The sequence below is a fragment of the Chrysemys picta genome, chromosome 1, assembly GCF_011386835.1.
Source record: "Chrysemys picta bellii isolate R12L10 chromosome 1, ASM1138683v2, whole genome shotgun sequence".
Lineage (NCBI taxonomy): Eukaryota > Metazoa > Chordata > Testudines > Emydidae > Chrysemys > Chrysemys picta.
The window spans coordinates 291561098-291587349 of record NC_088791.1 but is presented as its reverse complement, the minus strand read 5'-3'; the positions used below and the strand labels follow the sequence as shown (position 1 = coordinate 291587349).

At 39.9% G+C, this 26252-nt stretch overlaps 1 protein-coding gene across 6 annotated transcripts in view; it reads left to right on the top strand.

Annotated features, from left to right (window-relative positions):
* Nucleotides 1–26252, top strand: part of ELF1 (E74 like ETS transcription factor 1) — a 140388-nt gene that overhangs the window by 54398 nt on the left and 59738 nt on the right. For 2 of the 6 annotated variants that reach the window (XM_024104285.3, XM_065581164.1), the window contains exon 1: nucleotides 13746–13882. The exons of the other annotated variants lie outside the window; for them this stretch is intronic. The gene's annotated coding sequence lies outside the window, so the exon portion shown is untranslated. Of the gene's footprint in view, nucleotides 1–13745; nucleotides 13883–26252 lie in introns of those variants that run through there. 6 annotated transcript variants of the gene reach the window in all.

Sequence of the window (26252 nt, the reverse complement as noted above, 5' to 3'; positions counted from 1 at the left end):
TGATGCCATTTGAAGGCCTTGCTTCTAATTTTCAAAGCCCTGGCTACATCAAAGACTGAATTTTTATCTATGAAACACCATGATAGCTGTGCTTCTCTGGGTCAATGCAAATTGCAAAGCCCAGGACTAAGCATGTGAGAACTGGGTTCAAAGCATTATCTGTTATGGGGATCTGGCTATGGAATAATCTTTAGAGATGATCAGACAAATCCAGAGTGTGGCCTTCTTTAGGAAATATTGCAAAAACTTTCTTCTTGAAGAAAGCCTTTCCACCAAAGACTTCAAGGCCAAAAGAGATCATTGTGATAATTTAGTCTGACCTCCTGCACATTGCAGGCCACAGAACCTCACCCACGCTCTCCTGTAATAGACCCATAACCTCTGGCTGAGTTACTGAAGTCCTCAAATCATGATTTAAAGACTTCAAATTACAGAGAATCTGCCATTTATTCTTGTTTAAACCAGCAAGTGACCCGGGCCCAGTGCTGCGGAGGAAGTGACACTCACAAGTTGAACACGCTTTTTATTCACAAACGCCTTTCAATCAGCAACTGCTCTTCCCTCCCAAAAAACTCCCTTTATGGGGTGAAAACGCTTCTTGGGGTAGAAGTGCTAGAGACTACATGAAGTATACCAGGCACTTTGCTGTTGCTATTGAATAATGGATGGAGCTCAGATGCTACGTTGAGGGCAGCAGTGTTAAACTCTAAGATAGATGCCATTTATTATTTCCAATAGCTTTGTTTGGTCTAATTTAAAGCAATTGAATAATGTAGCTTCCAATACTTTCCTCGAGACTATTAGTGAACCTTCCAGATATCCAGCCTAAATTTTGTTTTCCTCATTTTTGTATCATTACATCAAGACAACTGGCCACAGACAGAAGTAGGATAATGGAGAAGATACTGTATGGCATTTCTTATCCACCCCTAATTGCACTTCTTAGGGCCACCTTTAAACAATTTCTCTCCATTCCTCCTCTTTCCTTAAAAACAATTTGGTCAACTTTTTAGGTTGCTGACTAACTAAGAAAATGAAACTTTCTGATAGCCTAGATTTTTGGGGGGGGAGTCTGGCAGCAAGTGGATGACTTTACCTCACAGGGATCCTCAGGTATAACATACTCGGGGGGATCAAATGGGCTGTTTGAATATATAGTCATTAAAACCTGAGGACCCTGGTTACAGCTGTAACAGAGTTGTGCCTCTTTTTAATGACATTTTGCTTTGTCTGTCCCCTGATCCTTTGCTTGCCAACTTTATGGTAGTTCTTACTGTGCCTTTTTTTTTTTTTCTTCCGTGCTGCACTAAATACATCTCCATTATTTTGTGGTAGAATTCTAGAAACTACAGTTAAAAAAGCCTGTTTGGTCATCTAATCTAATCCCATGCCAGTAGAAAATTGTTACGTTCAGCATATATTTTTAATGTTTTAATGTCTGGACTACTTCTGAAAGTTCTGAGCAATGTGGCTTCCACCTTTGGCTGCTGTATATTTATGGTTAACCTCTGTTTCTCTCTGTTTATCTGTGATACGAAGTGTTTGACATACTCGGATACTCTGCTGTCTAGTAGCTGCTTTATAGAAGGCCACACACTAAAACCTAAAACCTATCTAATGCTGATGTGTGTAATACTGGGGTACAATAGAATAGTTGATATAATCACAATTTTAATATTATGGTTTGTGATTCTCATGAAACAATGTTCCAGTAAACTTGGGCTAGTTATGTCTTATCAAATGGACTGGCTTTCTGTGTGGGAATAACTTTTTGCCCTCCTTTTTTGAAAAAATATTTGTCACAGGTTTTAGGAGAATTTCATCTCGCTATGTATGCTGCTACTTATATCTTAGCCTGTCACACTTAAGGTCCAATGGATTATTTTATAACAAGTAAAAAAGAAAGATGTGTCTGTGAAGGCAGGAAACACTTGTCATTCAGACTCCATATCTTTGTTTCTGCTTCCTGTCAGTTAAACCACTAGCAGAGGAACAGATGTACTAAGAGATGACTCTACTCTAGTTTCCGTCACGGACAGCAATTGTGCAACAAGCAGCCTCCTGAAGCAAATTTTATTAAAATCTATTTGCTTTCCATTTATCAGTCTATTCTTAGATGTCTAAAAATATAAGATTAAAGATCAGAATTTGGCCAGTAATTGGAGAAAGGGGAAAATATTTGAACTATTGTAGAATAACTGTAAAACAGTAACTACAGGAGTTCTCAGTAAAGTAATAACAGAACTAAGGTATGATTTTTTTTGCTGTACTGTATTAACACAGTAATTCTTTTAAATCTAGACAGAAACTTGTGATTAGCTAGCAAGTAAGCTGTTCCTAGAAGATACTAAAATATATGCAAAGGGCTGTTTCCATTTGAGGGTAACTTGAAATCTCATGATACTGTGAATTCTTGTCTATGTTAAAGAATTGCAGTGTTGCCAAATCTTGTGATTTTCATCTACAGGTCCAGTGATATTTGATGAGGTGTTTTCTTAAAGTCCCAGCTCTTATGTTCAGTTGCTTCTATGAGAATCTCAGCTTTAATATTTTTTTAAAGCTCTCATGGTAGTGGAGAAAAGTAGGAAAATCATAACATAAATACATCCTAAAAAGCTCAAAAACCAGCAGACAAATAAAAAGCACTAAAACTTACTATTTATAAAAAGACTCATGATTTTTAAGCAAATCTCATGATTTTGGGGGCCTGATTTATGATTTTTGAATACTGCAGTTGGCTGGAATTGTTAATTTACATATATTATTATTGCATGGTTTATCAAAGTTGTAGCTTGGACATTGAGTATGATCTCCACTTCTGTATGTATTAACTATGCATTAATAAAACAAGTTATTTTGTCTTTAATTGGAGTAGTCTCCTTATGCAAATTTACTTAAATTATTTGCATGACGGGGTACTTCCAATATTTTTTTGTAAGTGATATTCATTTGGAGCTATTTTATTCAAGACTCTGTTTTAACTTGTCTGGATATGTGAATTGTGGTTTAAGATGCTGTAAAATATTCTGAAATTTCTTGAGGACAACCTCTAATGCTGTAGAAAAGATAATAATTAGCAGGTTCAAAATAGGGAGACTGTGGATTCTACATCCTCATAGTCATTTGAAACTATTTGGATCAACCTAGATTAGCAGACCTGAAGGAGAGTTCTGAGTGAGGTTGAAAGGTTGTCTCTCTCACCAACAAAAGTTGTCCTGTAAAAGATATTACTTCACCTACCATCTCTAATATCCTAGTACCAACACTGCTACAACAACACTGCATACATGGATTAATCTGGCAGTTGATTTTGATACTTTTTGCCCCCGGTACAGACAGTGTGAATCCCCTAAAGATCTTTTAGCACAGGGGTCGGCAACCTCTGGCACGCAGCTCACCAGGGTAAGCACCCTGGCGGGCAGGGCCGGTTTGTTTACCTGCCGCATCGGCAGGTTCGGCCGATCGCGGCTCCCACTGGCCACGGTTCGCCGTCCCAGGCCAATGGAGGCAGCGGGAAGCGGCGCGGGCCGAGGGATGTGCTGGCCACAGCTTCCCGCCTTTGTCATTGGCCTGGAGCGGCGAACCGCGGCCAGTGGGAGCCGCGATCGGCCGAACCTGCGGATGCGGCAGGTAAAGAAACCGGCCCGGCCCGCCAGGGTGCTTACCCTGGCGAGCTGTGTGCCAGAGGTTGCCGATCCTTGTTTTAGCAGTTCAAAATTGGCTAATCAACTATGTTAGATGCTCCTTTTGCTTGGGTGATCAACAGATTATCTGTACCATCGATAAACTCCCATCAGAAAAGATTATATTGCCTTTGCCTTTATTCCCACCCACTTCACCCCAGAAAATTTGAAAATTGTATTGTGGCTGTGATCTTATTAAACCACAATCTGTTGAAAACTGAGGATTTGAATATTCAGATCAAATCTTAAGTCCAAAAGAGATGAAAAAGTGGTGTGTGTGTGTGTGTGTGTGTGTGTGTGAATTAGATTATAATTAAAAATATCTTCCCAGTTTTTTTACAATTTGGACTGGGAAAAATGTTAAGGTTGCAATTCAACTTCCATTTTAAATTCCAGTTTTCACTTGCCATCCCATTCTGACTGTGTGTGAGCTGACTCTCTTGCTGAAAGAGGCATGGGTGTGATAGATATAGTGGGACTATTGACCTAGACACAGTACTCATTTAATCTCTGCTTTATGTGGTAGTTTAAAGGCTCACCCAACCATGAAGGAGAGGGATTAGTAGTAGTTTCTCTGGTGTTTCTCCCTGTCTCCCAGTCTCTTGAGATCTCAGTGTTCATAACCACAACCCAGACAAGCAGATCTTGCCTCTCTCGATACAATAGCTTCTATGTCTAAGGTTGTGTATGAATTTTTTTTAGCATATAATCCTAATTGAACTAAGTATGATCAACTTCATTGAAGGTTGTGGAAAAATAATACCTGTATGGGCCGAATTGGCACGGAAAAACTCTAGTAAGAAAATTCCTTCCTGAAGTAGGAAGTAGCTAAAGCGATTCTCACGTGTTCCAAACACATCCTTATCAAGACCTTGTACTGTATCTGTCACTCTAAGGGCTTCTCTGTTTGGAGGTACTGGTGAGTTTATGCTTGATGGCTGCATTTTTAAGGACTAACTCTTGGCCCATGATTGTATTATTGTTATTTGTATTCCCATACTGCCTAGACATGGGGGGGAAATGATGCTTTTGTGACTATGGGGCAATGGGGATTTCATCTAAATGAGTTGTACTTGCAGAGATTGCTAATGCCCGAGAGCCAGGTGTGACCGGTTCGGTCACAGAGACCCCCTTGGGACTGTCACCTGACATGGTGGAATTACCGCTGAGCCCGTTTTCCCTGCCAGCTTGGGACTCCGGAACCCTGCCTGGTTGAGCCAGACATGCTAGCCTGCTGCAACACAGACCCAGGTCTGGTCCACGCCCCGAAAGCTGCAGACTTTAACCAAAAACTGCTCAGCAGGTCACCTATCTCTAACACCCAGACATCCAGTTCCCAATGGGATCCAAACCCCAAATAAATCCATTTTACTCTGCAGAAAGCTTATAAAGGGTAAACTCATAAATTGTCCACCCTCTATAATACTGCTAGAGAGTTATGCACATCTGTTTGCTCCCCCAGGTATTAATCACTTACTCTGGGTTTACTAATAAACAAAAGTGATTTTATTAAGTATAAAAAGTAGGATTTAAGTGGTTTCAAGAAATAACAGACAGAACAAAGTAAGTCACCAAGCAAAATAAAGCAAAAACATGCAAGTCTAAGTCTAATACATTAAGAAACTGATACAGGTAACGCCCTCAGAGATGTTCTAATAAGCTTCTTTCACAGACTAGACTCTTTCCTAGTCTGGGCCCAATCCTTTCCCCTGGTACAGTCCTTGTTAGTTCCAGCTCAGGTGGTAACTAGGGGTTTTCTCATGACTGGCAGCCCCCTTTTTTTTCTCTTCCACTCCTTTTATAGCTTTGGCACAAGGTGGGAATCTTTTGTGTCTCTGGATGCCCACCCCTCCTTCTAAATGGAAAAGCACCAGGTTTAAGACGGATTCCACCATTTTTCCTGGGCTGGCTTACCTGAACACAGGAAGGCTTGCAAGTAAACAGAGCCATTTACAGCCAGTTGTCCTATGGGAGCCATCAAGATTCTAAACCATCACCAATAGCCCACACTTTGCATAATTATAATAGGACCTCAGAGTTATACTTTATATTTCTAGCTTCAGATACAAGAGTGATACATACAAATAGGATATGATACAAATAGGATGAACACACTCAGTAGATTATAAGCTTTGTAATGATACCTTACAAGAGACCTTTTGCATAAAGCATGTTCCATTTACACTCCTAAGCATATTTCCATAAAACATTATGGAGTGCAACGTCACACCTGGAGTAAGCCCATTAGTGAGGGAGGCAAAATGAGAACCACCAATAGCCGGGATCCCTAACATATTAATTATATGTAAATCATTATAATTGTTTATTTACTCTAGGTCTCACTGTGTGCTTGGTGCTTTCCCAAGGAGTCAAGAAGGATGGTCTCTGGTCATTGCCGTTGGGGGAGGGGTCTCTGAGTAGTGTTCCTCCTTCTATCATCCAGAAAAAAAAAATCTATAATATCAGAATATTCTGGAAGGATTTAGTGCATTATTCACAGCCAAACCCATTAATTAGTTAAGCTCAAATTCTGCATCTTTGATTTTCTGCGTGGTCTGTCTCTGAGCTGAAAGGTGAACACTCTGCACAAACATGCTTCTGCTATATCTAGCATTCTTATTTGCTGGAAATTGCAGATGCTTGTCCTCTCCATATGTCAAGTGATTCATCCTTGCCCTCACAAGTTAGAGTGACCTGTAAACTTAGCCTTGTAAAGAATAATAAACCTCAATTTTAGCCATATGTTCAGAGTGGCACTACTTATCTCCATAAATCTCTGAGCTAGGAGCTTTGTCAATGGATTCTCACTCAAAACTGTATCTTTCATTCCACTTATGTTTCTGTTGCCCCATAGTTCGGACTACAGGGTGTGAATAGCAGTTTGCACCACAGAGGTGTACTGTAGTTTCCCCATGTGGACAATGGGGAGCAAACTAAAGAGTTCCTAGTTCAAATTAATGTAGCCCTGTTTGAAGAGGACTAAGTTAACATGAACTAGGAACCTTTTACTTTGTGCCCGCAGCGCCCACATGGGGGAGTTAAAGCTTAGCACTTTGGTACACACTGCTATTCACACCCTGTAGTCCAAACTGTGAGGCTGTGTAGACAAGCCCTCTGATAGAATAGTGCTTCATCAAGTCTTGGCCTTCATCTTCAAATTGTTTTTCACTGTTCAAAAGGTTGCACTTTCATTCCACTTCCCTGGCACTCTTCACCTGGAGGGATAGTTATGGCACACAGTGAATGTGCAAGGAGTTCTCTGAATTTACCTCAAAAAGACAAAAGCTTTCAGGAAGTCCATGGATTATACCAAAACTCGTCATTGCTAGGAGACTAAAATTCTGTGTCATGGAAGCTTATAAATCCAAAGATTTCAACCTTTCTAAATCAGTTTCACGCAAACTTTTTCTCTGTCTCACTGGGAAAGAAGACTCGTTTCCTATGAGTAGACTTGTAAACTAGCTACTTGGGCTGCAGTTCATACATTTCCCCAGACATCACAAAATGAGACATACAGACACTGCTTTCACTATGTTTTACTGCTTATTCATATATCTCTTGAGTCTAAATGTTTTGCTTAGTTATGATAACTTTATTGGTCCCTTACATATTTCACTATGGATTTTTTTTTAGAGCATTTAGAAAAATTGGCTATTTTAAACAAGAAGATAGTCTTAACCTTAATTGTGGTTGAACTAATGTCCCCCCACAGTACAGCTCTAGAAGCTCTCTCAAGTCTTATCTAGACTAGGATTTAAAGGTATGATGTTAGATTGCTTTACCTAGGTTTGAACTATTAACTTCTTAAACTGTAGTTAAGGCATGTTAAGCATGTGCTAAACTGGTTGGCTTGAACTGGGTAATTTGATCTAACATCACACTTTAGTTTCTAGACAAGGAATAAAATTCTCAAAAGCCCTGAAGTCCCATTTACAAAAGTCATTCACAGAGTTGGAGCCTATGGGTATTACTACACTGCAGCAGCACTGCTATGGCATTGCAACTGTGCCACTGTAGAGCTGTAGTGTAGATCGTTGACTTAGCTGCATCTACAGTGGGAGTGAGGTCAACCTGACTGTATTGTACAGGGTATGAAATTTTTCACAGCCCTGAGCGATGTAGAAGGTTGAGCTAACTTTTAGGTGTAGTTCAGGCCTAAGTCCCATTGACTTCAGCCTGCTTTACGCTTAAAAAGTTTTAATAGAATAACTATGTTGATTTCAGATTGCACCCCATATCAACATAGCTATGCTGGTTAAAGCCATAGTGTAGATTCAGGTATACTGACATAAGGTGCTTTATACCCGGGTAGTTCATTTTGGTGAAACAAAATAAGATAATCTATACCTGCATAATTGTATTGAGACTAGGGAGTGTTGCCTCTTTAACTATGCTGGAATAGTTAAAGCAACATAACTTTTAAGACAGGCATTAGCTGCCTAAGTCACTTTTGAAAATTTTCCTTAAAGTTTAAATCTGCATAGCAGAGGGAAAAACACCTACAGTGGGAACAGTGAACCTGACTATTCAAAGGAGAAGCATATGGTTTCTTTTAACCAATAACGTATCTCTTTCACTTAGGGATGCCTGAGAATGTTTTACTCCAATTAAAGTGTCCTACGATCTTGTCTAGGCCAGGATTTGGACAGGGTTAGCAAACACATTAATAGCCCAGTATAGACAAAGTAGTGTACCTTTAACGTATTCATTCTTGTCAGGTTCAACAAATAATAGCTAACAACTTCCAAATCCTAGTCTAGACAAAACCTAAATTCAAATTCAGTTCATCTTAATTAAAAAGCAGGTTGATTTGAAAGAAAAAAGAAAAGGGAAGAAGAAGATGGAAAAATAGTGTCTGATAGGGTTGTCAAAAGATTTTTTTTTTAAATCGCAATTAATCACAAGATAAAACAAGTTGCAATTAATCACAGTTTAATCGCACTGGTAAACAATAATAAATACCAATTTAAATTTATTATAAATATTTTTGGGGTTTTTTTTTTTACATTTTCAAATATATTGATTTCAGCTGTAACATAGAATACAAAGTGAACAGTGCTCACTTTATATTATTATTACAAATATTTGCACAGTAAAAAAGATAAAGAAATAGTATTTTTCAATTCACCTCATACAAGTACTGTAGTGCAATCTCTTTATCATGAAAGTGCAACTTAAAAATGTAGATTTTTTTTAACATAACTCAAAAACATAACAGTGTAAAACTTTAGGCCTACAGGTTGAAGCACAAAGGGACATATGAATTTTTAGCATATGTGACATGTAAATACCTTGCAACGCCAGTTACAACAGTACCATGTGAAAACCTGTTCTCACTTTCAGGTGACATTGTAAATAAGAAGCGGACAGCAATATCACTCATAAATGTAAACAAATTTGTTTTTCTTAGCAATTGGCTGAACAAGAAGTAGGACTGAGGGGACTTGCATGAGGTGAATTGAAAAATACTATTTCTTTTTTTTACAGTGCAAATATTTGTAATAAAAATAATATAAAGTGAGCACTGTTCACTTTGTATTCTGCGTTGTACTTGAAATCAATATATTTGAAAATGTAGAAAACATCCAAAATATTTATAATCAATTTAAATTGGTATTCTATTATTGTTTAACAGTGCGATTAAAACTGCAATTAATCACAACTATATTTTTAATCTAGTTAATTTGCTTTGCATGAATCGCATGTAATTAATTGACAGCCCTAGTGTCTGAACACAGGAATGATGAAGAGCAAGGTTCTTTACAGACCATTTTAATGAGACTCTTTTGTATCTGGCCCTAGATACTATGGTGACAGGAGCATTATAATTGCCTAAAATAGACAGGATTAGTAGCATAGCTTAACTACAAAGCTTTTTTTTTTTTCTGCCATTCCTCAGTTTGGTAAAGTTTGGCTGTCTTGCTAGAAAACCATCTCTGTACTACCTGCAAGTTGTAGAAAGACTTATTTCTTTATTTAAAGTCTCTCTGGATGCGTGGTGCTTATCTTTCTTAACCAGGGCCACACCTGTCTTTTTTTATTGTTTTCTAAATTCAGTTTCCAGTTTCAAGTTCAGGTTCCAATTAACATTTGAGAAACATTCCCTCAATTCAGAACAAACCTGTTTGGTGAGCGAATCTGCTTTCTTTCCCCAACACCCAACGACGGATTGTTAACCCAATCCACATCTACCTGAGCATGTCTGATCTATTTTCATATTGCTTACCCTCTCCCTGGATGAGGAAGAACACAAGTACAAGCTATCCATGCAGAAGGTACCGTATATACTCGTTCATTAGCCCATTCGTTTATAAGCCGACCCCCCAAGATGGTTATGTAAAAATAGCAAAAACTGTATGACCCTTTCATAAGCCGACCCTATATTTCAGGGGTTGGCAAACTTTGGCTCCTGGCTGTCAGGGTAAGCCGCTGGCGGGTCGGAACATTTTGTTCGCTTCATTGTTCCCAGCCAATGGAAGCTGCGGAAAGCCCCTTTGGCTGGGAACGGCAAGCCGCGGCCACAGGGAGCTGAGGGGCTCCATGCCTACAGACGCTCCAAGTAAACATAATGACAATGTATTAGATATTCAATTCAATGATTCCATAGAGTTTAAAATCATATTTTGGTGTAGACCAGTTTATAAGCCGACCCCCGCTCTTTGATGCGTCACTTTTTTACCAAAAATATTTGGCTTATGAACAAGTATATACGGTACATAAAAGTTCAGAACAATTACACAAAATTATAACTGAAATATACAGATATAGCCAACTATCAAGTCCAACTTTCTTACACAATTATTTTTATGAAAATGATGTAGTAACTCTTCCAAATAATATAGTAACCATAGCTAATCCAAGAAAGATTATAAGCTTTGTGGTCTAATAACCATGTCTTTGAACCAGTAATAAAATTCAATTTATAAACTTACAAAGTTATTAATTTAGGTCTTGATTCAGGAAAGCAACCTGAAATAGGAAAGCACTTTGATGCACTTGGGGCCTGAGTGACAACAAGGAACAAGATTATCCCCAAAAAACAAAAATGAACACATAGCCAACTCAAATTTCTTTTTATTAAAAAAGCAGGTGGGATGGGAACAATGATTAAAGGGTGTGTATAGGGGGCAGACAGAGAGGGGGGGCAAGGTTGTGGCAAGGATCACAGACCTGGCAAAAAAATAAAAAATTGAGCTGGGTAGCTGAAGGGAATACTTGAAGCACTCTTACCAAAGCTGCTCCCAGATTATGATAGGCACCCCACTTTTTTCAGACCACTTTAAGCACTGGATGGGGAGGAGGGGGAACGGACGGACAGTAGACACCACCTTCGAGCAAAAAGATGACTGATTCAGTATGTTCTTTTCTGTTTTACTTTTTTTCTACTCTTTTTACGTTTTCTTTATGAGCTCTAAAATACTAATTTCTTTGAAATTACAGGTATTTCCCTTTTAGGTAATAAAAGAAGGAGTTCTATGTATTTTGTTAAAAATACACATAATTAAACTTCTTTATTGTACACTAAATTAAAGTTAATGAATGTTTTCAGAAGTTAATGAATGTTAAATATTTTCCTGAAAGGAGGGCATTCAGGAAGTCAGACTCTGAAATCTCCCACTCCCTTATCTACCAATGTTTCATATCAACCTACATTGTTGCTGGTACCGTTCAGTACTGTATGCCTCTCCCTATGTTACCTTTCATTCTTGTTTCCCTTTTGTAGATCAAGTATTTCTTCTCATGAAAGGTAATGAACTTCTCCCATTCTTATTTTGAAGCAGTATGAATGTTTTGTGTATAATCCCTGGTGAATTTCATATGGTATGTTGTTTGATCATCTCTCTTCTCTTGCTCCTGCCTTCATTAAAAACCCTAGCAAGAATGGTATGGTGCTGGATCTTTAAAACCCTAAAAATATTTGGATTCCACAATACTATCTAGCATAGTCCACTCATCTACATAGGTCACCTTCCAAAAATCTTTCAAAAGAATCTGACCCCAAATATTTAATTCCAATGGAGACTCATGATATCTGAAAATAGGTAGGCAAAACAGAGGCACAGAAGCATGTTAAGAACCTTGTTTACAGAGCAGCAAATAGAGATCCTACTACATCTGTTTCAAAACAGGGAAGGCAAATCTTTTCCTGCTTATTTTGAGGAGCTTCCACTGTTTGAATTCCTGTGGTAAAATAAGAGGACCAATGTACACGGAAGAATATTGAGTACTTCAGTCACAACCTATATGAAAAAACTTAAGTGAGACTTGTTAGAGCAATAAGGTTAAATGAATAAAGCTTCAGATACGTCTGTGAAAAGACAGGAGTTTTAGCTAAGTAATAGATTAGAAGAGGAAACATGTATTATTCCTACCAAATTACTGGACAGCCCTGTTAATATGTTCAAGGAAAAAATCAGCTGTGTCTCTTTGTTAACTATAGTGTTAATTTAAAGTTAAACACATTTTAGGTGTTTTGCTGGATCAGGGCCAGAGTGCTCAGCTCATGGCAGGAGCAAATCCCTGTTGAGTCAAAGCCACTTAATAAGGACACTGTGATAAGTGTTGAAGCTGTCTTTTTTCATGGTTAAACTTGTGATATTTTTTAAAGCAAAAACAGCCAATACTTTCTAAAAGAAAAGTGATTTGTTTGGTCTGTGATTCTTGTCTGAAGGGTTGAATTAGTGAACTCAGCTTAAAGAAACAAATGAATAGAACTTTCCCCCTATGCATTTAATTTGTACTGTTTGAGTTGGCCCAGTTGAATGATGATAAATGGCAGGGGGACAAGGTGGGTGACGTAAAAGGTATTACTTCGCCTTGTCTATCTAATATCCTGGGACCAACACCGCTACATGTAAATGGCAGGGTCATATTTATCGTATATTGTCCATTTCACTGAAGTTAATCCATTCACTGCTGCTAAAAGCACACTGTACAGATCTGATTCATCAGAATTAATGTATTTATACATTATAAACATATCTTTCTCATTCTTTCATTTCCGAGGCACATCATAGACCTATAAAATGGGACCTCTAATATAGGAATGCACAGAATACCCCTTGCCTTGGCCAAAAAATCCAGAGTTGAAATTTCATGTGTGGCATGTATAATGCCTAGGCCACATTATGGTATCTGAGTGAGAAATTACCTGGTTTTATATTTTTTGTTTATAGGTTTGTTCTTAACATGTCACTTCATATTTAATGGAAGTAAATATGTAAGACAGACTCTGGATGAAACAGAATTAATGGAGGCCTCTCTAGAAAGGAAAGGTGGTTAAGAATTATCACAGGCGGGCAAGCAAGAGACATGCCTAAGGCAGTCCCATGTGTTCAAGGCAGAGAAACAGCCTTGAAATTGTTGTGGGCCAGAAATTCCATCTGTAGTAACTGTGCCAGTTAAAAAGATTTGGCTAGCTCCTTCTCTAACTTGGCAGCAGTGGAGTCAGAGGGAAGACGTGGGGTTGCATAGTTAAACTGTAGAGCTGATTATCTTAAATTCCAAATGCTGTATTTTAAGTTTCTGTGAAGGGTATTTTCTGAGATGCTAAAAATTAAAAATAGCAGGGTAAAAGTGTTTGTATAAAATAATTCTTGTTTTGCAGTACAATAAGCCTTGTTGCTTCTTGCGGTCTGAATAAATTCACTGTTATGGGCATTTCAGCATCTTTGTATATGACATGCATTGCACTACAGGGGAGGTTCATAAGATTAAATGACAGGATTATAAAATTATTTGAAGTTATATTAACAATTGTCCATATCACTTTTTGGAGGTATTTGGGCACACTCTTTCAGCTGACAGGCAAGAGAAAAAATATCACCTGAGGCCAATTTTTTAAAAATGACAAATTTCAGCATAAAACAGCTTGCTTTAGTGCTAAAAAGGGTTAAATATGAGGGCAACAGGTACAGGCAGATGTAGGTATGTGATATGTCTGACTGTTTTGCAAGGTGCTATAAATATTGGCTCCATGTAATCTGATACCAGGGTAGGACTGGCAAACTCATGAAGGAAAGTAGATAGCAATGTAAAAGAACTGGAATTTCAGGTCTAGCTGAGTAATCGCAGTCTGCTCCAGAGTAAGGTTGAGACCATTCATATTGCTCACAGATGACAGCAAATGAGAGGCAAACAAGAGGAATATTCCATAGTCTGCACTATTGTCATATCAATCTCTTAGGGTCTCAGCAAAGGTAAGATCATTTACATTTCTGAGACCTGCAGAGGTCTCTTGGGGAACTCTATGGTGGATGAAAGTATGTCAGAGGCCTACAAAATATCAAGATGTGAATAGCATGGTTGGGAGTGGGGGACGAGGTTGGCCAAGAGGACAGGGTTTTATTAATGCGGAAACTATACAACTTTTGCTCAGAATAGTTTGTACCTATTTTTTTTAAATCGTGTATGTAAGTGAAAACAAAAGCTTGAATGCATGATACTGTATTTACAGTGAATCTGCATACATAATATTAATGTGAATGTACATTGCAGAAATGCTTAACTCCTAAGAATAATTTATTTTGTTCAACAACATGCTTTTGGTAATCAGTTAGAATGCATTAGCAAAACAATAAAAGGAAAAAAGAAATTGAGATAGCAGGAAGAAAAGGCCATTAAGATGCAAAACACTCAATCAAATAAGTTGATGTTTTTTACAGGCCTGTTTTTCTTCATACATAGAATGGATGATTATTGAGCTTGGAGGTATGGCACCTAGGCTTAGTTCCAGTTTTAAATAAATATTCCCCCTTCTGTTAAGCTGTGGCTGTTCTAGAATTACCTAGGCCTGAGCAGCAAAGATTGCCCTGAATGAGAAACTTTTGATTTGACCTCTGGAGATAGATTTCTATAGCTGCCTACAGGTGGTAAAAATTTGTTTTACGAGTTTGTGTGCCTGGTAACTTTATGGGGCAGTTGGCAGTTTTACCAGAATTTGGTGGAGGCTGGCTACCAGTAACTTGTGAAGTTTTTTAGCTGACCAGAATAACTAACACTGTCCTATCCCAGCTCCTGATTCTGATCTACGATTTACTCCCTTTTAAGTTTAAGATATAACCCTCTATTCAGAAAGGATCACAGTTTTATGTATCTTGTTATTTTAGGAAACAAGATTTTCCCTGAACTCTATTTATCAGATGATACTTTTTACCAATGAGTTAATTATCTCGGGCTCCAGTTCTTCAAACCCCACTGGCATACCCCTTCCCATTGAAGGCAGTGTGATTTGACATGCCTCTAAGCATCTGCTTGCATGTTGCTTCTTGCAGTATGAGGGCTTGATTTCTTAACAGCATATCAGTATTTAATCTTCCTAGTTAAAACATGTGCCATTAGACACCAAAACTATTTGCAAGTGCCTTTATTGTATTAAACAGATGAGAATGTATTGACTCCTTTTAATTTTTTGGAATACAAAGCATTTGGTTTACATTAATTCTTAAACTAGTTCTGGGATTTTAACAACTCACATTCAATAAATCAATCCTTGTCACTAGATTTTGTTTAGCCAGATTTTAAAAAGGCAATTAACTCTTAATATTAAGAACTCTTGCAATGTACTTTCTTTATTTATGTTATGCTGACAATATGCTCAACTTTTTACTCACTATGGTACGATACACAAAGATAGTCCCTGTCTCAAAAGTTTACAATATAGAAAATAAGGTACACTGGATATTCTAGAGGAGGGAATAATTTAGTGGTATCTATTTTCCTCTCTTTATATAATTATTACTAAAGACTTGCCTACTCTGTTTTTTACTGAGGCGAAGGATTTGAACACAAAATCTTGTGGCTTGCTGAACTGCAATAGGTATTTTATCCCATGTAATTGGAAAAATTGCCATTCCAGATCAGACTCCATCTGTCCTGCCTTGGCAGTAGGCAGTACCAACTGTTTCAGAGGAAAATGCAGGAGTCCCCAAGTGGGCAGTTATTTGGGAGGGGAATCCTGCCTGTCTGAGAAGCTTGTTTGAAATTCATATCTATGAGAGTTTGGCTTGTGCCGTGAAGCATGATGGTTTATATCAATTCCAAACTTGTTTCTTTTTTAAAATCATATTTACTGTAACTTTGGACCAGGGTCACCCAATGAAATTAATAGGCAGCAGGTTTAAAACAAACAAAGGAAGTACTTCCTCACATAACACATAGTCAACCTGTGGAACTCGTTGCCAGGGGATGTTGTGAAGGCCAAAACTATAACTTGGTTCAAAAAACAATTAGATAAGTTAATGGAGGATAGGTCCCTCAATAGCTATTAGCTAAGTTGGTCAAGGATAACCCCTGGGTGTCCCTAAGCCTTTGGCTGCCAGATGCTGGGACTGGACAACACGGGATGGATAACTTGATGATCGCCCTGTTCTGTTCATTTCCTGGCATTGGCCACTGCCGGAAGACAGGTTACTGGGCTAGATGGACCATTGGTCTGACCCAGTATGGCTATTTTTAGACTCCAATTACCCATGTAGATATTATTAATACTTTCGTAAACTCTTGGTCTCTAATGTGTCTGTGCCAATGAGTTCCACCAGTTCCTTATAGGCTGAATTTTAATATTCTTTTTTTTGTCAGTGTTAAATTTGCTGACTTTCAATTCAATGTATGTCTGTTCTTGTATTATAAGAAGGGGTAAATAGGAGCACCTTATTTTCCTTCTCCATACCAGTTATATATAATAAAATGGAGGCAAGCTCCTGTGAAGCATAGTCTAAGAATGATAAAGATTCACTGTTATGAGGATGAGAGGAGAGACCAGGATAAACCCAGAGATATTCTGAGGGACTGAGAGTACCAGTCAGTGACCACTGAAACAGAGAACTGTATGGAGAGGTCAGGAAAACCAGCGGAGACAGCATAGTTGTGGGGTAAATTTTCAAAAGTGCCTAAGGCCTGATACACAGAATTGGTACCATTATAGTTATGCTGGTTAGCAGTGTGATTTTTGTTGTTGTTAATTAAATAATTTTACTGGTATCACTTATTCCCTGCCCCATAAGGAATAAGCACTTTTATATTGGCATAAATGTGTACACATTTGTGTGTGTGTGTACGGCTTTAACTATATTGGTTTAATTAAAGTGGTACAAATTTCATGGATAGAAAGACTTAGGAGCTCAAGTCCCATTTTCAAAAGTGACTTGGGCACGTATGTTCCTAAGTCACTTCTGTGCTTTTGAAAATTTGCCCCTTCTGTTTCATACTTCGAACTCACAAATTTCAGACTAAGTCATCTGGTCCATAATTGCCATCTGAACAACTCCATCAAAGTACTTTGCAAAGTCAGATAACCATTTAACTTATAAATCAACACTTCTATGTTGTTTTGAGGTTACCTCAACCCCTTTACCACTACCTCTCAGCCTTTTCAACAGATTGCAGCAAAAGGGAGTGAAGGAATTAAAATCAGAAAAAGGTTATAGCATAAACAAGGTTTTATTCCTTATTGTTAATACTCTGGAAGGGAATCCTGCCTAATATTAAATATTCAGATTAACAAAGACTGCCATTAATGGAAAGATATTCATGGAAGGTTTGATTACCTGGTGCCAACAGGAACTTTTTATGACCTGTGTCCATGCTGCCTGGAATCCTTTAGAGTATGTAGTTGTTAGCTGAATGTTATGCCAAGGGATTCAGTCCATTTTTTTTATCAAGTTTTAAATAAAAATGTTACGTTTTTTGATAAAACAGAATAACCTGACTGATTTCTGTCCTTCTCTCTGCACTAAAGTGAGTCTATAGTCCCTGGCAACGCGGCCTGGTTTCTAACCAGGCTGTGGAACAGATACTATTGATGTCAGTGGTGTTCAAGCTTCTTTAGTTATGGACAAGGAAAAGGCCACTTAGGTTACAGCTGTCAGATCTGCTGCTATTGTAACTATTTATCCTGAAGTAACTCAGAAATCTTGTGCTGAGAGTTGGTTCCTCTTTTCCTCACTGGTAGACACTGAGAATAGCTGAGGGCAATTGCTTGTTCTTCTTGCATGTGAGTTTCTACAGTCTTCCATCTTGTTAGCACCTGCTCCATGTGTACAGTGCCTAAAGACACTTGGAGAGATCATAAGGCATTTTGGGTTGCTTTGTCTCTCAGCTCTGTGTTTCCTTTTCATCACACTCCGATATTACATTCTCACTACTTTTTCTGACTGAGATATAGTTCTGAATGCCGTGAACTAGATCTGGCTCAATCCTGCTAAGACAGAAGTGATGCCTATTGGCAGAAGGAAACATTGACAAAGCCTGGACAGTGGTGTCGTTACCATCTGTGTGTTTGCCTGACTTCAGCCAGGATGGTTTGTGGCCTCTTGTTTCCTAAATTCCCAGGTGACAATGCCCTATCGTGTCTTTTTCCCCTCCTCACTCCAAGGAGGCGGTAAAGGCTGGGCAAGTGGCTATTGACTTTCGACAGTTATCCACAACTTTGTCACCTCCAGGCTAGATCAAAATAATGTGCTCTACTTAAGACTACCTTTGAAAACCACTTGGAAACTTTAGGTAACACATAATGCAGCTGTCCCTGTTCTAGCTGGATTGAGCCATTTTTAGCACATAACACCCAAGCTCAGTTCCACAACAGAAAAATTATTCATGTGCTTACTTTAAACACAAGTATTCCCATTGAAATCAATGGGATTACTTATGTGTTTTAAGGTTAAGCACATGTTTAAACGTTTTGCTAGATTGGGCCTAGATGCCTATATTTTTCTAGGGTCATTTCCTGGTGTTTGTGATGCTCTGTAAAGCCCTGCATGGGATGGGAACCAGCAGCCTGAGAGAGAGGTCCTCTCTCATCTTGTATTTTGCCATAAGTTTCAACTGGAATGTTCTTGCTGTTAGTCCCAGGAATTGAATGCTCCAAGACTGGTGGCAGAGCTTTCTTAGCAGATGGCCCATGCCTTTGGCACATTTTGCCCTGGGTGTTCTGACGGTGTCTTTTAATAGGCTTCAGAGCACAGTGTTGAGAGTAGTTATTTTCTTAAGTTTTGGTTTTGCTCAATTTGATGGGTGATAACTACCGCAGTGTGTAGCATTGATGCACTCTCTGCTTCCTATTGTTGGTAGCAGGTTGATGTTTTGCATCAGTGCTTGAATGACAAAGCCAGAAGGGCTATATACGTTAATAATCATTAACTTTAGCCCTGTTTGGGAGAGCACTGAATGGTAAGTGATAGAAACCAGCAATGCCAGTTCTGAAGGGATCTCTTACAAGCTTTACTGAACTGACCAAATTTTGATAAGAATGGCCTCAAGCAGAGAGATTATGCTGCCAGTCAGTGGGATTTCATGTGGGAGGAAGTTGGAGGGCCTAGTAGGACTCTAGCAAAGGTGTGGAGTCCCAGATTGCTGAGGTCTTCCTGCAGGGTCAGCAGTGAAAATATATTTCTAGGGTGTAAGTTGGCTAAGCAAATCTTCTGGAAGGCTCATCAAGGAGTTTTGGAGTTATTGAGACACAGCAGAAGAAGATTTCCAGGGAGACAGTGTGTTTATTCCTATATAGTTCAATTTTAGATAAGAATTAATAAGTGGTTATTCATTTTTCATTAGTTTATTGTATATAAAGTTCTGTTTTTACTTGCTACCCTGGTAAGTTAGCCTGTAGTTTTCAGTGTTAGAAATAAGTTTATTGGTATCATGTTTTTCTCTCTTTTCTAGGGATTAATTGCATACGGTTGGGCTTATAAAGTGGGAACTGCTGTGTGTGTTAATACAGTTTTCATGCTTTGCTAAGGTTGTAACTGATTCATATACATCCTTGAGCTTTAGGAACCACCTGTTTTCCACCCAGTATCGCAAAAGAGAAACATTTTCCCATGAATAGTACTGACAGTTCACTAAGCGCTCAATGTTTATAACAGCAAAGAGGCCAAAGACCATTGAAATAAACACACAGGCCATGTCTACACTACAAACTTACGTGGGCCTAAGCTATACTGACAAAACTGCTGCAGTTAATTCATTCCTTGTGCTGGCAGTGTGCATACTCACCAGGAGTGCTTAGAATCATAGAATCTCAGGGTTGGAAGGGACCTCAGGAGGTCATCTAGTCCAACCATCTGCTCAAAGGGGGAGGGATAGCTCAGTGGTTTGAGCATTGACCTGCTAAACCCAGGGTTGTGAGTTTAGTCCTCGAGGGGGCCATTTAGGGATCTGGGGCAAAAATCAGTACTTGGTCCTGCTAGTGAAGGCAGGGGGCTGGACTCGATGACCTTTCAAGGTCCCTTCCAGTTCTGAGATAGGTATATCTCCATATATTATTAAAGCAGGACCAATCCCCAACTAAATCATCCATCAGCTTGTATTGATGCAGAGTGCAGTGCACTGTGGGTAGTATCCCACTGTGCAACTCACCCCTATCCATCAGTGTCTCTTGGAAAGATTTTGCAATGACTGATGGGGCTGATGCGAGTCGCACAGGGGTGACTGGGCACATAGGGTCAACTTCCCATAATGCAGTGTTTTCCATCTCATAATTTCATCTGCATCCTATAATGTTCATGTCTTCTTTTCAAAATCCGACAAACCCCCATGGCCCCTCTCGCTGTCCACCATCTCTGATAGAAGCATGGAGCCTGCACCGCTCTGCATTAATTGTTTGCTTTCAGAACTGCTCAGCACCAGCCAGCATATGTTGTGAACTAATAAAGATGAATTATATTCCAAAAAATAGAATTTTATTCTGTGACATGAACCAGGCAATTCATAAAAAACATGTAAAACTTAATCAAACTTAATACATTAAGCGAACAGAACTTAGGAAGGAGAAAGAACAGTCATTCATTTCAGGTTACACATACACTGACCTATGAAAGTCACGGTTGGTGTATGTGAGGCTGTGTTTGTCTTTAACGTCCCCTGGGGTGGAGTGGTAAGGGCAGTACACTGACCTCTGATGCTACGTGAAATGTTTGGGGGGTGGAGGGGCAACTATAGGGAGGTCCTGATATTGAGTTTTCAATGGGATCTAGGGGGAGGTGAGCATGGGATTGTTGAACTTACAGGTCCACCCGAGTCTGCATCAAGGGATTTGCTGCCTGAGAAGTGCAAACATCTCCTATAGTATGTCCCTCTTCTTTTCCTGCACCTTTCTCCTCTCCACTCTATCTTTCTTCAGTGTCTACAATGGTGACCCTCTAGGCCCTGTGCTCATTCTCTGATGCAGCACTGGCTTGTAGAATCTCCTGAAACATGTTATCCTGAGTCCTCTTCTTTCTCCTCCATATTTGGCTCAGGCATTCCACATGTGTAGAGGGGGAAACCGTCTAGGTCGCAATGGCAGCAGCTGCAGATATAACAGACAGAGGTACCATTGTAAGTGTGGTCACAATGGAAATCGAAACTTAAGATGCTGAGTGAATTCACTCCCCTTGCTCTATACAAGTTATAAGTACTACATTTACTTTTTGCTTGGGATCGATTGAGTATGGCACCAGTCACAGCACCAGCTCTGGTGAGTGTAGCCCTCCCAGGGTTGAGGAAATGAGGAGGAAGTAGCTCGGTTTCATGTTTCTAGTTGTAGAAGGCAACAGAACTGAATACCGGCACAGTTTTCTACAGGTGGTGGTGATTTTAGCTGATATTTCACTCCTGAGGATAACAGAGGCATTGAGAGCACAACTTGTATTGGCATCCCAATGCTGCCCCATGTCTGTATGCTGCTAGACTCTGTACTGCAGTGGAGCCTGCTGAAGCTATAGCTGAATGGCATGGGAAAGTGTCCTACTGTGGCAGAAGAACTAAGACAGCCCTCCCCAGAAACTTTCAGTAGAGGGTTGCAGACTACCTCCTTGAAAGTTTCATCGAGATCTCTATGGAGGATTCACAGGACATCCTGGTACACATACATAAACTGATTCCCATGGCTTCCTCTGTCTAACCCTGGAGAAGACTAAAAAAGCAGATAGAGTTGCTATCTCTCTTGGTTGTTCTACAGTGGTTCTCAAGCTTTTGTACTGGTGACCCCTTTCACATAGCAAGCCTCTGAGTGTGACCCTTCCCCCCCCTTATAAATTAAAATCACTTTTTTATATATTTAACACCATTATAAAGCTGGAGGCAAAGTGGGGTTTGGGTTGGAGGCTGATAGCTCACGACCACCATGTAATAACCTCACAGCCCCCTGAGGGGTCCCGACCCCCAGTTTGAAAACCCCAGTTCTTCTACCTCTACTAGCACGAGTCAAGATGAGTAAATCAACATATGTATCCTGCTACTTTGGGGTGCCATCCCTGTAATTTCAAAATAAACTGCATACTTACTGGAGGTTCCTTCCCCTGCATTGGGCTCTCCTGTGTTCAACTTGCAGTACTGGCTGGACTGAGGTGGAGTCAAAAATCAGATCTTGGCTTGTTGCATAGCTGGATCCCATGGTTGCCTGTTTCCCATACTCCTCCTCACTGATTACGGCAGGGGCCTTTGGCTTGAGCTCCTTGGTAGTATCCTTGATGCTATTGGGGGCGGTGATAGGGTCTCCACTGAGGATGACGTGCAGTTCTTTGTAAAAGTGGCAGATCTGTGACTGTGGATCAATTGCTGGCCTCCTTGGCGTTCTTGTGCTTGCTGCAGCTCCTTTGCTTTCATGAGGCACTGCTGCTGGTCCCTGTCATAGCGCTTCTCCTGCATTGCCCGAGCAATCTGCTTGTAGAGATGTCTATGTTTCTACGTCTAGTTCAGAGCTGAGCCTGTGCAGCGTCTTCTCCCCACAGGCCCAGGAGATCCAATATCTCCTGTGTACTCTAGGCAGAAGTGCGTCTGGAGAGTGTAGTTGGCATGGTCAGCTGAGCAGTTGCACTCAACAATGGACCGGAGAGCTGCTAGGTGTGCTCACCAAGCTGGGCAATCGGGAAAAGCAATTTAAAAAATGTGCAGGGCTTTAAAGAGGAGGAGGGCTTCTAGTCTGTGACCCAGGAAGCAGAGTTCACAGTGGTGAACAAAGAGCTCAGTGTAGGGTATTGTGGCACAGCTTCTGGAGGCCAGTAATGGTCGATGTAGGTAAAGCAGGGTCTACACTCTCACGGTGTCGACCTAACTACATCGACCATGACTCTAGACCACTCGGGGAGGTGGTGTTATTCAGTTGGCACAGCGAGGCACTTACATTGGCAGGAGCCAAATTTAAGTGAGACACATGCACAGTTAAGTCGATGTAAGCTGCCTTGCGTTGACCTAACTTTGTAGTGAGGACCAGGCTAAAGTTTCATGGACTTCAGTGGGTTTCGGATTAGGCTCATAGTGTTTTGGTTATGTGACTGTGGTGGCCTGGCCTGCGCTGCTTCCCGCAGCTCCCATTGGCCAGAAACAGCGAACCACGGCCACTGGAAGCTGCGAGCGGCCGTACCTGCGGACATTCAGGTAAACAAAGCATCTCGCGGCCCACCAGGGGATTACTTTGAACAAGCTGCGAACCAAGCTTGGGAACCCCTGTATTAGAAGACAGTCACATAACCAAAACAATATGAACAAAAACAAATCACTTTGTTTGACATCTACATTCTGTTTCTCATTTTATAACAATCATAAAACTATGTGCCATTGTAGTCTGATTGATGTAATATTTAAAAACCTATTTCAAACGTATATTAAAGCTTGGTTCCTATATGTGTAACTTCATGTCCCACTAATGTCAGTGGTTCTCTGATCAGTTGTAAGAGTCCACCTCCATTAATCCCTTTGGAGGATCGGGGCATAATTTGATAAACGTCTTACTACTGTTGCAGCCATAAGTTTATAATTCATATCAAATGCATAACAATGTAGACTGACATTATATAATGTCTAGTTATATAATCCAGCTGCCAATGTACATGTTTACCAAATGTCCTTGTGTAGAGTTCTGTTGGGGTTGAGGAAAAGCAAGATTATTTTCAACTTCTTTCCAAAGTATAGATATAGGTCCATATTCTGGATTGATGCTGGAAAAAGTTCTATTTAAATATTTCTGAGAGCTAGAAGCACAATTATACATTTGCAAAGATGTTTTTATCTTTTACTCTTCTTATGCCAACTTGACAGAGGCTGCACAGATTCTATTTCTTTATTAACCACTTTCAGGCTGAGACACTCCGTAATAACAAGTCTTGGTCAGTTTTTACTTTTATGATTAAACTCTCAACTCCCTAAAAAAAGTTGTATAACATTTTAAATGGTGTCATATTACAAAAACAGTTTTGCCCCAGCTACTTTATTTCATTAGTTCAAATTATTTAATAGTTTGCTACTACAGCATATGCTTTTGGGTACTGGGTCTATGCTGTTTGCCTGTGTATTATGAAATCTACCATAAAAAATGTGTTTACAGCTAATGAAAAATTTGGGGAGTAAAGCAATTTGTTTTTAAAACTATTTTTTTCTTTTTAAAAATATGCAGCATATTTATGTTCAGTCTCTTTAGAAACATATAGTTCTTTGTTTGTCCTTGAGTGTTGATGATGTTGAGGCTCTGGAAGACAGATGCCCATAGTAGGGAGAGAAAGTCCTTTCAGAGGTACAAGCACCTGCTCCTTCCACGAAAGAAAAAGAATAAATATGATTCTTTAATGTGTGTGTAATGTTGATGTATCCATGTTTTACATTTTTTTTAAGAGCACTCTGCTTTATGCCTTATCACAATCTTTGTGAGGCCTAAATACAGGTAACCATTTGTGATTGAATAAAGATTTTAAAAACAAAAAGATAAACTCTGATAAATGTATTTTTAATGATCAAGTAAAAACTAAAGTAGAAGTTGAAACTTATAAGAACCTAGTTATCCATCAATGGTCACAGGTAATTGCTCTTCATGTTATGGGGAATTATGCTCTAGCATCAGTGGATGAATAAATCTCCTATGCTAGCTTTCTGAGGAATGTGTCTAGTGCAGTGGTTCTCATACTTGTTTGATCAGACCGCCTTTCTTTGTGTCTGTAGTTGTTCATGTGCTCTCCCCTTCCCCCAAATACATATACCGCTATGCACCTCTGAAGGCAGAGCGGAGAGAAGTGACTGCCGACCGGGCGCCCAGTTCGGAGAGCAGTGCCATGCCAGCAGCAGCACAGAAGTAAGGGAGGCAATGTGAAAAGTTACATTTGTCATCATTTTTTGCAGTAGACTTAGTGCCCCATTGCTGCCCTTATTTCTGCGCTGCTGCTGCCACCCCAGGGCTGACAGCCAGAACCCTGCCACCCCGGAGCTGACAGCCAGAGTCCCTCTGTCTCCCAGTGAGGGATTGGGAGATGGGGGAAGGAGTGCCCAAGCCCAGGTGGCGGGGCTCCGGCCGTCCCCTTTGTCCCCGCCTCCCATGTGTGCACAGCCCTTCTGCACGAGCCCCAGCCACCTGAGGATGATGGTCAGAGCTCTTAAAAAAAACAAAAACAAAAACAAAAAACCCCACACCCTTCTACACACAGCTCGTGCCTCCCTTGTCACATTCCCGATTCTCCCTGGTGAGGCCCGCCCCATAGTTTGAGAACTGCTGATCTAGTGGATAAGCAGGGAACCTGGAATCAGGTTATACTCCTGGCTCTGCCTCCAGTTTTCTTTGTGACCTTGAGTGACTTACTTAACAATTCTGCCCTTCCATTTCCTCCTTTGTAAAAATGGAGACAGTATTTGCCATACAGTACTGTGCAGCTTTAAATGTTTGCAGGATGCTTTATCATTGGATGAAAAGACGTTTCAGAAGTGAAAAGTATTGTTACAGTACTGAAGTATCTTTAGCACTCCACAGTGCAGGATGTGTCTGAGTTTGTTCATTTACCCTAATTTAGAACCACTGCTGTTAATATATCTACTTTTTTTCATTGATAGAAAAATTCAAGTCTGTAGGCCTTGCACACTCACTCAGTGTCTGGACTGTGATGCTTGAAAATTGGTATTGCTGTTCCTTGGTTAGAGAAAGTGCAAACAAAATATTTCATCTTAATGAAAAAGTATTAATTTATCTATTGGGGAAGGTTTAAACTACCGTATATACTCATTCATTAGCCCATTTGTTTATAAGCAGACCCCCCAAGATGGTTAGGTAAAAATAGCAAAAACTGTATGACCCTTTCATAAGCTGACCCTATATTTTAGGAGTTGGCCAACTTTGGCTCCCGGCCCGTCAGGGTAAGCCGCTGGTGGGTCGGGACGTTTTGTTTACTTGGAGCATCTGCAGGCACGGAGCCCCTGAACTCCCAGTGTCCGTGGTTTGCCATTCCCGCAACTCCCATTGGCTGGGAATGGCAAACCACGGACACTGGGAGTTCAGAGGCTCCGTGCCTGCAGATGCTCCAAGTAAACAAAACGTCCCGACCCGCCAGCGGCTTACCCTGACGGGCTGGGAGCCAAAGTTTGCCGATCCCTGTTATATTTTAAAAGCTGGCATCACAAGCAACACTCAAGTTTTGCTGAATTATTTTAATGTAATCTAACAAAAAAACTGTTGTTATAACAACTGAACAAATACGTATTCACTTCAAAATTACAGTCATTTAAAATTAGTAAATGGATATTTTAAACTACTAACTTAGAAGAATGAGACTTTAAAAAGTCTTAAAATCCTTCAAAGTCTGAATCAGTCTGATTCACCAAACAGTTAATTAAACT